Source organism: Hylaeus anthracinus, unplaced genomic scaffold (genome assembly GCF_026225885.1).
Source record: "Hylaeus anthracinus isolate JK02 unplaced genomic scaffold, UHH_iyHylAnth1.0_haploid 27297, whole genome shotgun sequence".
NCBI classification, from domain to species: Eukaryota; Metazoa; Arthropoda; class Insecta; order Hymenoptera; family Colletidae; genus Hylaeus; species Hylaeus anthracinus.
Genome location: NW_026535104.1, coordinates 9481 through 18960, shown reverse-complemented (window position 1 = coordinate 18960; position 9480 = coordinate 9481).

Here is a 9480-nt window from a genome sequence, read left to right as displayed (position 1 = left end):
TTCCAGTAAATTCCTTTCATTAATTATATTAGTACCTATTATTTTTACCATTTCAATAATTTACCACCTCTCATAATAAAAATAACATTTTTATCTGAAAAACTGGGAAATCAAATGAGTCAAAGGATTGCTACGAACCTAGTAAGTTATTAACACATAGCATAATGAACTTCAAGTACCATAAACTTAAAACAACCCCCATATTAAGAGAACGAACCTCCACTCGTTCGGTCATCAGCTTCCAAAAAAGAATATGGAATCGCGTATCGGTTACAGGTCCAATTAACTCGAAGAAACCCCGAAACCTAACGACCGAATAATCCTGGTTCCTTTCTCGAAGGAGCCCCGGTATACCTGGATCCGACAGAATCGTTTTAGAGCCATAAACGTAAGCCGGTGGATATATTTACGGTGGCTCCGTCCCGTCCCCTCGGTGGTCGACAGTTGTCTAGCAAATCCTATTTACTGTTACCCAACGGACTATGTGCACTAGAGATGCCGGGGGGTGCCTATCGCCCCTAGCTAACCTACTGCCCTACTGCCATGAGTCTCACCCCTGAGAGAGTCTCTCGTATCTTTCTTTCTTTCGCCGCCTTTCGCACGTTCGCCGTCTCCCTCGTTCTCTCGCTCACCGTCGGTCGGGTTCTTGCTCATTTTTCCCTTCCCGTCCTCTAACAACGTTGCTCAGCCCATCCTTCATCGCACGCGTAACGGTCCTTCATAGATCGGATCACGCGATGATCTCACGATACTCGCGACGCTCGCTGTGGGACCACCGAAGGGCGGCTCGTGTTTTTCAAGGTTTCTCGTGCCACGTAAACCGGCCCCCTCGATTCGACGCACCCCTTCGATTTTGCTGGTAATCGTTCAGAATACGAAACATCGGTCCACGCTCCTCCCGAACGCATGGAAGCGTTACGCTGGGTAATTTGTGAACTTCTATTTTCCTTGGGACAAGGCGTCGCGCTTGGGGAAGACATCTGTTCGGGGCAAACGTGGAAGTTCGTTTCCCGTGTAACAAATATTTTAGAATGCAAGTCTTCCGAATTGTTTCGAGGTGGCGAAGGATCGTTGCTGAAAATTGTTAGGTTCCGTGCTGAATTGGCAGTCCTGCTTTGTTTGATCAGACTAAAATCTTTGATTCAAGAAACAACTTAGGTTATCTAGAATTAATACAACATAGTTTGTAGCCTGTCAGAGCAGAGAATCCTCTACGTCTCATCTTTCTTAATGGCCAGAGCATCTCTATTCCGTCTTGTAGCTCTTTCAGACTGCGAGCCGCGTTCGTAATGTGGTTTAGCGTGGCATGACAGGAGGTAAACTTGACGACAAAGAATTATTGATTTTTTCTGAGCGAGTTGAACGAGTTGCTGGGCGGTTGAGCGGTCCCGGTAGGGTATTCGACAAAGGATGTTTTCCGAGTCCCTAACCTAGGTAACCCTTCTCCTACGCTTCTCTTGGATGTGTACGTGTTGCCCGTGCGCTACCCCGAGTCCGTGGGTGTACTTGCCCCTGCGTCGACGTGTGTGCCAGGGGTTCGTCCTACTCTTTCTCTCCTTCTCCCTTTCGCTTGTCCTCTTTCCCCTCTTTTTCGTCTCTCGCTGCCCGCACGCCGTGTGTACTCAGCCGATGCACCGAGGACTTAACTGCCTCATTGTCGTCCCAGCAGGCATCGGAGCTTCGGGACAGATGTGCAAAATTTAAGGTTAGAATACCAGAGAAATCGTCGCTGACGTCGAGACCCCGGCTCCGCTCGTTCAGACTCTTTCACGATTCTCGCGGTGACGGGCCACCCCTCGTCCCTCGAACGAAATAGGGAGTCGATGACCCAAGCGTTTCTTCGGATTCGATTGCCAAATGCGGCGACGAGGCACTCGTGGGCTCTATCAATCGAGTGGGATCATTTTTGGTATAACGAATAAAAATTGCGAAAACCACCGTGCATGAAAAGCTAAGCAAAAGAAGGGATAGCTGGTTCTTAACCAACCTAGCCATAAAAATTTGAGTCTTCGACTGATCGAAAAGGTATAATATTTGATCTTCCGAACCCTTCAATTGAAAATTCTACCTTCAGCCAACTAAAGATGCCTCCTAGGCTACCTAATAAATCACGGATCACTAAAAAGTCTCCTCGAATGCTCTAGCAAATATCAAGATCGCCCTGAAAAATCAGAGCGTAGCAAATCCCCCAAAGCATTGTAAATCCGATTCCCAGACAGACAATCGCCTTTTTCATTAACTTGGCTCGTCATAATTAGCGCGTTCCTCGCTGCAGCTGCCGATCGACGAACGTTTCAATCGTTCGGTAGAAGGTCAAAGACCCCTCGGGCTCGAATTCCCCGTTGAAAAGGCTTCTGGCTCCACGGTCAAGTAAGACGCTCGAGGATGCATCGTGCCGTAACCCCGGTAATTGAACCATTAAAAATTGGTTCGATCCACCGTCCGATCTCCCGTAATCAAAGAATACTTTAAAAGCAAAGTGACCGGCACTTTGGCCCCCGCGTCTGACGTCCCCTCCGGCCGTCTGGCCCCGGTGTTGCACCGGTAGTCCGATGCCGCTGAAAGTGCATCCACGTTAGAGCTCGGTCTTTTTGGAGCACCGTACACCCAAATAGTCTAGTCCAAGCTTTCGCACCTTATGCACGCGAGGTTGCACATGCATAGTGCAACACGGCCGGTGCACCGGTTGGCGGCTCGGTCCGTCGGGGGGGAAAAAATCGATCGAATAAAAAAATGCTTGGCCGATGCCGACGTGTGACGAGGACGCGAATCGCGGCCGATAGGTGGAGGTGGAGGAGGACGAGGACGCCAGCGGGGGTTAAAGGAGTGGTGGAAGGCGGACGGGGGCTTAGTACCGCAGCAGAAGGAGGGATAGTCCGGGACCATTGAAGAGTGAAACCGCTCAAAGCAGCTGCACCCACCCCCCCTCTCTCTCTCTCTCTCTCGTTCAACCTTTCACCCTCCGCCTCGCCCCTGATCCTCGTCAGCTTCGGCCTGTGCACCCACCGACCCCAGAACCTCGACTCTCTCTTGCTCCTCGTACCTTTGAAATCCACCCCTCTCTGCTTGGACGTATGTACAGCCCTGCACTAACCTCCCTCTCCCCCAGTCAGGTTTCTTTTTCTTCTTGCTCTCTCCCAAAAACCTCGCGGTAAGAGGTCTCCATGTGGCTGCGGTGAAGAAACCGGGTTATGTTTCTCTGATTCATCTCCGAACGCCACCGCCGTGGTGCTCTTCGGGGGTGGCCACCGGGTCGGGGCACCGTCGCGGTCGCAATATGTTGTTCTATCTCGCAAGGGGAGTCTAGGACGGAGGAACGGATTCTGGGTGGGCTTCGACCAAGGGACCCGATTAGTAGGGAAAGCGTGCAAGGAAAGCGTAGAATAGGAGCCATATATATATATAATTCGATTCAAATTGTATCGATCGTACGATTAATATTTATATTCTTATTTGATTAAAGGTGTGAAATAGAAAATGAACTATCTACCCGGTCATTTCGTTAATAATTACCTTCGAACGTTAATATTTCAGCCATCCGAGGATCCCGTTCATCGTTTAACACGATGGTCTCGGTTTTCTTGAAGTCTTTATGAAATTCGAACTCGGGATCCTCTTATAACCATAACATCGAATATCGCTAACGCTAACACAACTCTCATAAATGACCGAGCACTTCTACATCGCTTCTTCCAGTCATTGAAATCTTCCGTGTAATCCCCGTAATTTCACCTCGGTCCACCCAAAAAAATCTGACGCTCGATATCCATAACCAGTTGCTCCCGTAACAACAACAAAATTGGCGGCAAGCTGCCGCTGTTTGTCGCCGCGTTGGAAGCGGGCCTCGTCGCGATCTTTTCTTAAAATAAAAAGGGTGTACGGAATAAAGGAGGCGCGCACTATCGGTTACCAGAACGCGGCATCGAACAAGGTATGCAAATGCCGTCCGATTTCAATGAACGCCGGCTCGCGCGCGGACAAGTCTCGGTCGGTTTCGGCTCTAATACGCTTTGCATAATAAATTCAGCGCGATTTGCATCGGGGCGAACGTGTGCCGCGACCGGCGAAATTATTCGTCTATCTGTCTGCCGACAGTGCGATGCTCCCTGGTTCCGAGGCTAAGAGAATGAAAACGAGTTAGCGAGGAGAAAAAGAGAGGATCAACGAGGGGAGAATAAGGGGAACGTGTGTCTAAGGCAACCAGATGTAGAGAAAAAAAAAAGAGAAAGAGAGAAAACGACCAAAGGGAGGGGGGGAGAGTCGAAAAGCAAGGGGCACACGAAGAGTGCGTATTGTAAGATCGGCGCGTGCGGCACGCGGAACCTTCGTCGGCTAAGTCTATGCCCTGTCGTGGAACCCCTGTGTTCAGGGCTAGGGGCCCCTTTCGTCCCCTTCCACCTTTTCGTGCCACCGTTTCTCGAGTTCCCTCTTTTATGAAGGGCGAGGGCCCAGGAGCTCATTGTCGGGGGCACATCTGCTGCGCGATCGCCGAACGATTGTCTCGCAAGCTTAGGAAACTTGGTCGTGGAAAAAAGGTAGCTTAGCAGTGGGACGGCCAAGCACGCGGTGGAAACACGGACGCGCGTGGCCCTTTTGTTGGGGTTGGACGGGGGGACGGGTGTTTTCGAAACGGCGATGTAACTTTTACTAGACTCCTATCTATGCGTTCGTAATTTGCATCTTCGTTCAGAAGAATATCTGGGGGTACCTTTTCTTACAGTCTATTTCGTTCGATAACTGTTCTAACATTAACTCATATGAGATTAGGCTGTCTACCTGTTCGAACCTCGTTCACTGGCAGAATTCGATACACGTTAAAGCTGGAAATAAAGCACTAGGAATAAAGTATTCGAAGTGATCGTTACTTTGTTGCGTCGCAGGGTACGTTTTTTTTTTCTCGGCTCTGACTTACCTTATTGAAAAAACCTTCACACTATAACTACGAACGTTCTATTGTCCTCCTAGAACATGAAAAATCGATAACTCTCTTGTTGTCAACAGTTTTATATTCGCTATAGAACGTGTACAACGTCACGACCGAGATTTAACAGTAAAATAAGAGGAAAAACAAATAGCGGGATTGAATAGCAACGGAAGACGAGCAGGAAGCGAAATCACGCGTAAAGCTAAGAATTTTATTGAATGGAGAGACGCCGCTTCATATGTGGGTCCAAATCATAAAAAATGGTTGTAAGGTGTGATGTTAACGTTGCGATTGAATATATTGTTAGACGCCACGTGAAATTGTTGTTTAAACAAAAATTAATTTTTATCGAGTAAACTTAATTATTATAATATTCAGCGTATTTAAACTGGAAATGTAAATTGATTTATGCTGACATCGTTAGTGCGAGGTTTAGAAAGAAATAACTGATTATGCCTTCTACATACCACCATACCTTCACTGGAAACTGTTTATGAATTAATCGCGATCTAATCGTTGTTCAGATCACGTTCGATAGTCTCACAGTAACTAATCTTCATTGCGAGTTTTAATTCTTTTCTAAAATGGAACTTTACTGTTCCAAGTCTTGAAAAACGAACACACTCCTAACCATTTCTGTTGTTGACCATCTGTCAATAGGTCGGTGCCCACTGTCCCAATGTTTTCACCTTTCCTGTTACGGCCAGGTGTCGAGAAACTGTCATAATGGCAACTGCTAGGTTGCTGCTAGACCTTGAATCATTGTTCGCGAGTTAGCATCCACGATGGCTCTTAATTGATCTTCGTTTAAAACGAATTTGTGTCTCCCTCGAGGCTCGTTTGTCAGGTCAGGCTTGGTACATGCTATCGTCTTTCCCTCGCACGATTATGTCCTGCGACGCGACACAATAGAACCTCTATCATCCGAAGTAACGTGGAAACGATATATCGCAACGTAATAAAGTGTTCTCTAAGGAAGCTTTAAGACATTTTATCTTAATAACAAAATATGCCTGTTAATTAACTCGCGATCATGTATAATATAATTTGTTCTTTTAAAAAGAAATCAAAAACCTAGATCTACCCTTGAAAAACCCTTTACACGGAAGAAAGACGAGGCTTCGATAAGAGCATGCACGATTTACTCGTGTCGCGGCTAACCCAGGAGCCACCCGGTGTCCTGAAAGAAACTCCAATTACGTCCCGGCGCAATTTAAACGCGCGGGTGCGCAACCCTGTAGAAAATGATCTAATTCGCGTATCTGTTCGACGGTTGGGCTCGCAGGTTCCGCGGAAAAGTTCATCGTTCACGAGCCGCGTCCGCGTCACCCCTTTCCGAAAGGCTGCATCGGATATCACCCCCGTCCCTCCGGGCAACCTTAGCCGAGAGTCCAACCACCGCCTCGCCGTTGGCAATCAACAACACCGTCGGCGCTCACCGGGCGACCCTCAAGCTCGCGTTGGTAATACCCGCGGAATGCATCGCGCTCGGCTGAGTGGCCGTGACGGAATGGAACCGGAGTAATCACTTGTTAACATGTATATTAATTACTCGATTTCGCGGGGGATCCGTGCGGCAAGGGGAGGGGGAGGACGACGACGACGTCGAGCGACGAGGCGACCATCAGGCAGGCGGTAGCGACGAGCGTCGTCGCGTTTGCCGCTGCAAGTCTGAGTGCAGATGGCGTTAAAGTGTTAATTACTAATTAAGAAGGGTGCACAGGGTGCAGCATCAAGACCCTGCGCGACACCTTTTTGAACGCGCCCTCTGAATGGACGTTTACGCCCTGACGGGCAAACGCGTGTACTCACTCATCCATCCGCGCGCGCTCATGAGCCACGCAAGCCTACACACGCATACACGCGCCCGTACACGTCCAACCCAGGCAGACAGACACGTACTTGCACACCAGGCCGAGATATCTGCCCAGAGAGAGGACGCTTGTCTGTGGAAGGTCTGCTCGGTTGCACGCGCGCGAGACGCGGCACGAAGCGACGAGACGCGACCGTGGAGAACGCGAGGAAGCGAGATCGCGCGCGGGAACGCGCGCAAACACGTAAACACGCGCGCGCAGATGCTTAATGTTCTCTCGTTATATGCACTTTCACGCCTCGTGCCCGTTACCCGTGAGGATAAAGTAGAGCGTGGCACGACGTTCCTCTCGAATTCTTTGCAAGCTTCTTCTTCCGCACCCTCGCCGCGGCCGCGACGGTTTTTCCAGCTGGCTGTGACGCCATCGGTCGTCGCACAAAGCGGCCACGCGTGAATTTATCTCCGCTGATGGCGGCTGAATGCGCCGGTAAACGTCGCCCGCGAGACTCTCTGTTAATTGTGCTGAACGCGCAGCCATTCTGTAAATGGACCCGTTTCTGCCCACTGATAATTACAGCCTGAAAAGGAGCCTGTCGTGGTAATAAGGAATTGCACGGACTCCCGTCCGTTGTCTCGGTCCTTGCAATAAAAATTAAACGTCCTTTGAGCGTTTCGCGACTCAAGACTCTGATTCTTAACCCTTTCAACGACCACAACGGCGTATCGTCGGCGGCCACGCTTGCGAGAACCTCGTTTCGCTACGATACGTTGCGCGTTCGCGTTTGAAAGTGACACGTCGTAACTCGGGTAGATTCGTTAACTCAATTATGGTGTTATAGAATGTACCTACAGCTCTGAACGGAATTAGTCCAATTGGCTGATAATGTAGAATTAAGGGATCTATTAATTTATTACAGAATACGTTTTAGTACTTCTATTTCGTGTACTCCCAATTCTTAACTTTAAAGAACAATTCACACTCTGTTAAAAATACTTCACATTATACCAAATAGCAATTCTTAATGGACTAAAATGACGTAATGTACAAATAATTTAAAAATCCTCGGATCACCTGAAACCGAAAATATACTAAATCATCGGTAATCGTAGACAAATCTTAAAGATACTCTGTTTTCGCGCCACTCCTCGTTTAGAGCCGTGACGCGCTAAATAATTTCTCTCGGCAATTAAAACACGTCCAAAGTATAGGAATAGTGCCGTGGATATCGTCTGTTCTTAATTCAATCCATTTGCATTCGTATCAGCATCGAGCGTTTATTCTCCATTCTATTTATTTCAACTTGATGTACAATATTTGCTTCTATTATTAATCCGAAAGATACATGTTGCAATCTCTTAAACGAGTCTATCAACGTACATATGTAGCTCAATGACAACATTCTCATATTAGGGGGATTCAAAAGATGTTCCCTGAACACTATAATTCAACGAACCGTCCCGACCAATCCTATATACCCATGCTGATATCGATCTCCGTAAATCGATTGTGATTTCAAAAATGTCAATGGGTGTCCTACGTAGGGATACATTTAAGAGATGCAGAAGTTTGTTCCCAGTTCGGGCCACAGCTGTTTCACAAGGGGGACAAAGCTTTCAAGGTGATCGACACCGGAGAGCCGACACTTTGCGAATCTTGGCGGATTGTCGGCTGTTCCTTAAGCGTCTTCTCCCCTTCGAGGGAGTCGTCCGTGGGAAAGTTTCGCCAAGAAAGCCGGCGCGAGGGGTTGAGATTTTAAGGGTCAGCTTCGGTTTTGGGGAGTTGAGGTGTTCCGCATTGTCGAAGGTCGACCGACTTGGCATAACCGTTAAAAGGGAGCCGGCTGGTTGGCTTAAGAAGCACGATTGAGGATCTCTGAATAGAAACTGCCAAGGGGAGAAGGCGTAAGGCGAGAAGACGCGAGTCGTCGTTACGCCCCGGAGTCAGCTCGCGTTCTCAAGACACGCGCGATTCGATTATGCGTTTTTCCTGAGTCAGAATGCAAATGAGCTTTTCGCGAAGACAACAGAGGACTGACTTTCTAAAAAAAATTCGGGAAGCATCCTTGGGCTTTAAAAAGAGCGTGCACTTAACCCCGAAATCGCAGTTTAAACGCAAACGGGATTTTCATGAAGTCATCTAAAAATTCAAAAAGCATCTTTAGCTCCCAAAAAGAACGAACATCGGAGAAGACGTCTCGATGACGATCGGATATGGCGAAAAAAAAAGATGCACGAGCGTTTCTTTTTTTCGCGAATCGACCAGAGTGCGTACGGTGTGGCGCAAAATTAAAAAAAAAAAAAAACGGCCAAGGGCTGACGTTCCCCCTTTTAATTGGTCCTCTTGCCTATACGGCGCGCGATCCGTTACAAAAGCGACGCGTCGAAACAGCAACTCGCGACGATAAAGATCACGTATGAAGGAGGCGTCACGTCGACAACCATCATTGCCATTAAACGCTTCAATATGCGGCACCTCTAAAGCTCGTATTGTTGGGTCGCATGCGTTACAATGCGCGTCACCGTTGGTAAAAAAAAAAAAAAAAGGAATTCGCGAATTCGCGGCTGTCGCGGTTCTTTATGCTGAAAAGGAGGAATCTTTAAATGGTAGACCCGTGCCTCCGAAGAAAACAAATGCTGAGGGGGAAAATCACTTTATCCATCGGTTTATTTGGGAAGAGTCTGCACCTTAGAAGAGAACTTTATAACATTAAGCTGCTGCATCTGGGCATGGTTTATACAAATG